The sequence below is a fragment of the Pteropus alecto genome, unplaced genomic scaffold, assembly GCF_000325575.1.
Source record: "Pteropus alecto unplaced genomic scaffold, ASM32557v1 scaffold321, whole genome shotgun sequence".
Taxonomy (NCBI): Eukaryota; Metazoa; Chordata; class Mammalia; order Chiroptera; family Pteropodidae; genus Pteropus; species Pteropus alecto.
In genome coordinates, this window is record NW_006431044.1 from 122,423 (window position 1) to 129,503 (window position 7,081).

The 7,081-nt window shown below is 47.4% G+C and overlaps 1 protein-coding gene across 5 annotated transcripts in view; it reads right to left on the reverse strand.

The window, feature by feature from the left end:
• Positions 1-7,081, reverse strand: part of LOC102898801 (zinc finger protein 256) — a 25,821-nt gene that overhangs the window by 5,395 nt on the left and 13,345 nt on the right. For 2 of the 5 annotated variants that reach the window (XM_015595649.2, XM_006905520.3), the window contains exon 1: positions 3,713-4,425. The gene's annotated coding sequence lies outside the window, so the exon portion shown is untranslated. The other 3 variants (XM_015595644.2, XM_015595636.2, XM_015595641.2) reach the window with 3 other exon arrangements.

Genomic DNA, 7,081 nt, shown 5'->3' on the forward strand with positions numbered 1-7,081 from the left:
GCAACGCCTGACAACGCAAAAACAAGGATTGTAAGAAAAATACCCTAGGAACAAGAATTACGAAAACCCCACTTACGACTGCACAAAAAATACCGAGGAACAAATTTAGGAAACTCATCCTTACCATGTCCATACGACCCACCTAATGCAATCTACAGGTTCAAGGAAATCCCTCGAAAGCCTATCAAAATACCAGTGGCATGCTTCACAAAATAAAACGCTAATTTATACGGAACCACAAAAGACCCCAAAGAGCCAAAGCAATCTTGAGAAAGAAAGTTGTAGGTATCGTGCTGTTTGTTATCAAGCTATAGAAATCACAACCCACGATGCTGGCATTAAAAAAAGACCCATAGATCAATGGAACAGAAGAGAGAGCCCACACATAAATCTATGACAAAAGAGGCAAGACGGTCTCTTTAATAAAAAAGGTGTTTTGAAAACTGGACAGAAAATGCAAAAAGAAAGATACAACCTTTTCACATCATATACAAGTCTAAACTCAACATGCATTAAAGACTTAAATGTAAGACCCGAAACTATACGCCTTGTAGGAAAAAACGTAGGCAATGAACTGTAATTTCTTTTTGGATCTATCTCTTCAGACAAGGGAACCAAAAGAAAAAAATTAACAAACGGGACTACTAAAGAGTTTCTGCGCAAGGAAAACCATCGACGAAATTAAAAGACAACCTACCGAATGGGAGAAGATGGTCACCGATAATACTCATACAACTTAACACCCCTCCCCCCAAAAAAGAAAACTCACACAATACAATTTAACAGATGGGCAGAGGACACGACTCTCTCCACAGAACATACACTTTTTTTTTTATTTGAGGGGGAACGATAAGGCCATCTGTCCCATTGACCTCGGAAAACTGTCCTAAAGATCAATTGATAAAGAGACTTTCTAGAGCCTTTCTAAAATGGAAAGTGCTACACAGACGTGAAGCCTCCTTACCAAGTCCTCCACCCAACAGGGGCAAATGCAACAGTGGCGGCTCGCAGATGGAGAGGTGACTCAACTCGCCCTGAGAAAAAGACTGTCTTCGGAAGCAAGGACTCCAGCACCCATAGCGCTGCGGCTTCCGGGCAGGGGGGGCTGGGACACGCTCTCCGTACGCTTCAGCACCGGGGACAGCTCCGGACTCGCTAACCTGGACCACTCGAAAGGGTCTCTGTGAGCAGCAGGATGGCCATGTGCGTGAAAAGATGTGAAAAGATGCTAGACATCACGTATCACCAAGGAAATGCAAATTAAAACTACAAGATATCACCTTCACACCTGTCAAAATGGCCATCGACGACAAACTGACACCACGTCAGCGAGGATGTCAAGTAAAGGGAATCCTCATGCCCTCTCGGTGGGACAGACAACAAACTGGTGTAGCCACTATGGAAAACGGTATGCAGTTTCCTCAACGGTATGCGGTGTCGGCAGGTGCCACCATTTGAGTAAGTGATTAGATTAGGTAAGGACATCTGACCTTTCTTTATAAGGAATCACCACGGATCTAAAATGAGCACAACAGGCTCACAGTGCTAGAGTATAGGTGCCCACCACATTTTGTGCCCATGCACCTAGACTTGCCTAACAGAACATAAGATACCTACTTTAATTTGAATTTCTGAGGAATAATAAGTAATTTTACATATTGCATGGGACATGTACTAAGAAAGTTCTTTGTTTATCTGAAATTTACATTTAAGTGAGTGTCCTGTATGTTCATGTCCTAACTGTGGCAATCCTAAGTATACTGGTAATGCACTATTTTAATTGGGTATAATTCTAATATGCGAAACTGGCTAAATCGCCATGAATTTAGTGGCTTCACCACCACAGATTTATCATTTTACAGTTCTGGAAGTCAGAAGTCCTCGCTGGAGGTTTTGGGAAAGAATCCATTTTCTCGCCTTTTCCAGTTCTAGAGGCGATCTACATACTTGGCTGATGGCTGCTTTCCAGCTCAAAGCCAGCAATGGCCAGTGAGACGTTCTCACCCTACATCGCTCGCTCGGACACTTTCTCTTTTCTATCATTTCCACCTGTAAGAACTCTTAGGATTATACTTGGCAGGCCCAGGTAAACCGAAATAATCTCCCCATCTCGATGAGTCAATTAGCATTCTTAATTCCAGACTGCCTTAATTCCCCTTTAACACATAATCTAACCATTAGGAGTTTTTTTTTTTTGAAGTGAGGCAGTGCTGCCTACCGCTCTGGCCTAGAAACTGCTCTAACTCCAACAATCCTAACGAACCTCCCTCTCCCCACTGTCCTCCCACAGGCCATCCTCTTAGTAGGAACGACACTGGGTTACGTGATTTTAGGACTATCTCAGGCTGGATCCTCCTCCAGCCTTGATAGCATGGCAGTGACACCAGCTCCATTTTCATTTTGGGGAGTTTCTACTTTATCCTTAACTGCATATTGATACCACTGGGTAGAGGAGGAGAAATAAACACAACCTAGTTCTCCTTTTCTTCAGGTTTCTAGTCTGGTAGCTACAATTTCTCCCTTATTCCTTTCATTTCGATCATTCACCTCAGATAGATTCGTTATCTTGCTGAAGTAAAAGTATTGTTCAATTATCTTTTTGTGGCTTTTGACCTATAACTGAACTTATCTAAAGTGTACAATGTGATTGATGAGTTTTAACAAACACACCTGCGAAACCATTACCACGGTCAACATACTGAACACAACCATCGCCACTCCAAAGTTTTGTCATAGCCTTTTCCATGACATATTTGCTCATCCCAACCACCATTCACAAACAGCCACTGATCTACTTATGTTATGCATTTTCTAGGACCTTCTCAGTGGATTTAAGTGGTCTGTTCTTTCTGTCTGAATTCTTCCACTCAGCTAAGTATTCAGTGGCTCCTCCATGTTTTTTGTATATATCCTCATTTCATCCCTATTACAGACTGATGTGTGTCCCCGCCCCCAACACACACACCGAATTCATGTGTTAACCCTTAACCCCAATGTAACGGTGTGGGCAGGTGCCACCATTTGACTAAGTGATTAGATTAGGTAAGGACATCAGGCCCTAAGAAGCAGGTTATTAATGAACACGACCATGTCTGCTTTCAGTGGGTTCATGCCCCTGTGTACCCATGCCTGGCCCTTGAGCCAGGCAGACTAGGGCTGGATGTCTAACCTCTGTGCCTAAGTGTCTCATCTTAGCAGCTCTGCGCCCTTGAACAAAGATTCAGTCACCTAGTGCCTCAGTGTCTTCATGACCTGCCTTCGGTCTGTTCTTCCCTTGGACGACACTTGGGAAACTTTGTAAACCCTAATGTAACTAGTGTCTCTCCTTTGTTTAAAATTCTCCATGGCTTCTGGAGTCTTCAGAATGTAGGCAGAAGCCTCAGTCTGCTATTCTAGGCGTGACTCAGCCGCAAAACACCGTTCCTCGCAGGCACAACGGACCCCAGCTTTCCCAAAGCCTCCCGGCTCAGTCGCACCTCCGAGCCTCTGCACATACCGGTTCCTCTGCCCGTAACCCTCTCCTACACCTAATCGCACCCCCAGCAGTAAAACTAAGCAGTCACAGTCACTACCAGAAACGGGACCCCCTCTACTAGCGCCTCACTGTCCCGGACGCCGGGGCCTGGGCTGCACGACGGGAGCGGCGTCGGCAGCCGGGGCTTTGGGATTCGGGTGGGGTGAGGCGGTGAGGCCGGGGGTTAAGCGGACTCACCTGAGCCGCGTCCATCGGCGTGGCCGCCGCCATCCCGGCCTGTGGGCGGAGCGGGACCGGGAGCCGGCTGGAAGTTCGTATCCCGGCCCCGGTTCGGTTCATCTCCGGCGGTTCCGCGGCCGAGCCTCACACTGGCCTCTGTAAGGTGGAGACAACGATCCCTCCGACGCGTTCTCGGTCCCGTCCGCCAGCAACGACCCCGCACTCTGGGACCTGCGCCTGGAGGAACACACCCGAGGCAGCCAAAATGACCGCCGGGAGGAGGACGCCGGAAGTCCCGCCTCGCGCTCGATGCCACATGCGGAAACGCCTCCATCCTGAGCCCTCATTGGCTCACGGAGGCTGCCTTTCGACGCAGAGCATGCAGGGTAATGTAGTTCCTACCGATCGAGGCGCGCGCTCCCGCTCCGACCTCCCGCAGAAAATTTTAGAACCCCGAGAGACGCTGGGAACTGGGGTCTCCGGGTCCGAGGGCTTAGAAAGAGCTCAGTCCCTCCTTAAAGGGGCAGAAGTCAGGTTTCTGGAGACGAAGTTCAGCTCGCTCCCAGAGCTTTCTTTACACGTATGATTTCGGATGTGCCCCAAAGCTACAGATCCAAATGCACGTAACATTCAGTAGTTTTCACCATCCACTGATGTTTCACCAGGACTATTTCCGCTACCATCTTTGAATCGCTACATAGTTATTGTTAATTGCTTTCTGCAATTTTGCATTTTACCTGCCGGGAGTACCTTAAATGGATGATTGCAACTCTTCGCTAGGAAGTAATTATTACTTTTCTGGTCCCTGCAGGGACTGACCGGGGCGGGAGCGTCCGGAGAGGGGGCCCAGGGCACAGCGGCGCCTACCCGGGCCCTGGCGCGCGTCACCCCGGCGACGTCGCAAAGTCTCGGGCGTCTATGCGGCGGGGACGGTCCTAGTCACGCTGACTTCTTTCTTCGACTTGACCCCAATTTTGTGCTCGGGACCGAGGGAGCAACAAAAACGGAAGCCCAAAGGAGGCCGGAAGCCCCGCCCCAACATTACGCGCACGCCTAGAAACGCCTCATCCTGATCCGTTATTGGCTCCTCGCGGGGGCATCCCGCAGGGCCTTCTGGGTAACGTAGTTCCTGGCACTTCAGAGGGGGCCGGAAGCTGTTCTACACCTTACATACCGGGGCATTAGTGGTGAGCCACTGAGAGGAAAGCGGGAAAACGGTGCCTGGACCGCAACAGAGGGAGTGGTTTTGCTCATTGTTTAAGGCTGAGAAGAGACATTATTTGAGACTCTGTAAAGCTCTGCCTACTCCCAGATGATTAAAACATTACTTGACATGCTCCCAGATAAACTTATGTAAGTAGCCCTATCATTTCATAGACATTCAGAGAACATGAGTCCATGCAGGGCTAGAAACACTGTCATTGTTCTTGAAATTCATGTAGCTTGAAGCGTTATTCCGTGTTGCCATTACGTTTGGTCAAGAAGAAAAGATTCCACAGAGGACCATGAGAAGGAAAAAGATGTCAGGCTGCCGTGAAGCAGGTGGACGAGCTAGAGCTCTGCCTCTGGTTCCACCGGAAAACTCCCTTGCCGGTGTCACCGTGTGACAGTGTTTGTGTCCTACCCATTGATGAACACTGTCTTACGCATACAGTAATTCTTACTACATATCCTAAGATGACTACTCAACTCCTTTTAGCAATCTTACATGTATCTCAACCAGAGAGCAACTAAGCTAATGGTATTCTTTTTCTAATAGACTATTTTTTAGAGGAGTTTCACGATCCCAAATTGAGCAGCAGGTACACAGATTTTCCCTGTACCTCTTGCCCCCAACACCTGCACAGCCTCCCTCCTTATCCATATCCATGCTACTGAATTTTATTACAATTTATAGACCTACAATGACACATCGTCACCACTCAAAATCTAGTTTACATAAGGTTCACTCGGTGTTGTACATTCTATGTATTTGGACGAATATGTCAACAAATTTCCAGAAGACAGTTCTGTGTAATTAAATGGAGTTTATTCTGATACAATTTGCAAATGAGGGGACATAGCTTTTAGTATAAAACAAAGACACGCTCTGAATTGGGGAGAATGGGGCACGGCTTTTAAAATCACGAGTTGTAAGGGGGTGACTCTCAGAGACGGGTGGCTAAGGAAACAAGTTCACGAACTTACACCATTCATTTTCTGATTGGTGGGGGGCAACTGGACTCAGTGGTCAGCAAGTGGGATTGTGAGATAAGAATCATGAACGATATGTGACTGAACAATCATCAATGTCCTAGTCTCATTTCAGGCCTGCAGAAAAAGAATTATGGTCAGTTTTAGTACAGAAAGTGTCATGAACTGTTTAGGGAGTACCACTTATCAACACAGTCAGCACTGGGGGGCTGTTTGCCCTGTGGGGGCTTTCACACCCCGAAGAGCAAAGTCATGACTTGTAAGCAGCTTCAGAGCCCAAACTGCAAAATACACAAATGTTAGGCTACAAATTATGATACTGAAGTTATTATAAGTCCTCGGTGTAATGATATTAACTACTTTTATATCATACAGTTTTACTGACAAAAATTCTCTATACTCTGAAGATCCATCCCTGTAGTGTAAGGGCCTAGCAAGAAGCTTTCGATTGCCAAGGCATGTATTTCAAAGAAATTGGAATAAACAAATTGCCAGCTGTGTGACACAGCTACTAGTAAAACAACTAGGTAAGAAACCAGGCCATCCCACCCACAAAGCACCTGAGCCTCCCTGGTCCTCACCAAGTACCTGTCCTAAGGTGAGGGCTTCACATGCCCAATCTGGAGTCATCTACCTCTTTCTTCAGTCTCTCCTTGCCCTCCGTGTCTGTGGGCCATTTTCAGATTACAACCAAAAGGCTCTCAAGGAGGTTGCAAACAGAATTAAAGAGAATGTGCTCAAAAAGTAAACCCTGGAGTCCTGGCACTGATAAATACTGTGTTTTGTTATTTTTATTGATCCTCACAGAGGCTAGGATAAGTGACATCATCACCTGCATGTCACAGCCAGCCCACTGACCCTCCAGGAGCTCCAGCGAGTCATTTTTATTCTGTGGTGGGGATCTCACACTAAGACGTCAGTACCTGATAGCTTCTTTCTTCCTGCAGGGTACAGAGGGGTGCCTTGCCCTGGGATGTCACCATATACAGGGGGAACCACAGGTGCAGAGAATGGTACCTCAGCTCTTCACCTCTCCCAATGGCCCGGGGACAGGGTCACTCATTACTCCCCGTTTTATACAGTGGGAGACTGCAGCCCCAAGGGGAGACACTTCCTGGAGGCCCCAGTGAGGGCTGGGGCTCTGAGATTCCAATTCGGGCCAATTAGGGAGTCTCATCACTTCCCTCCTCTTTC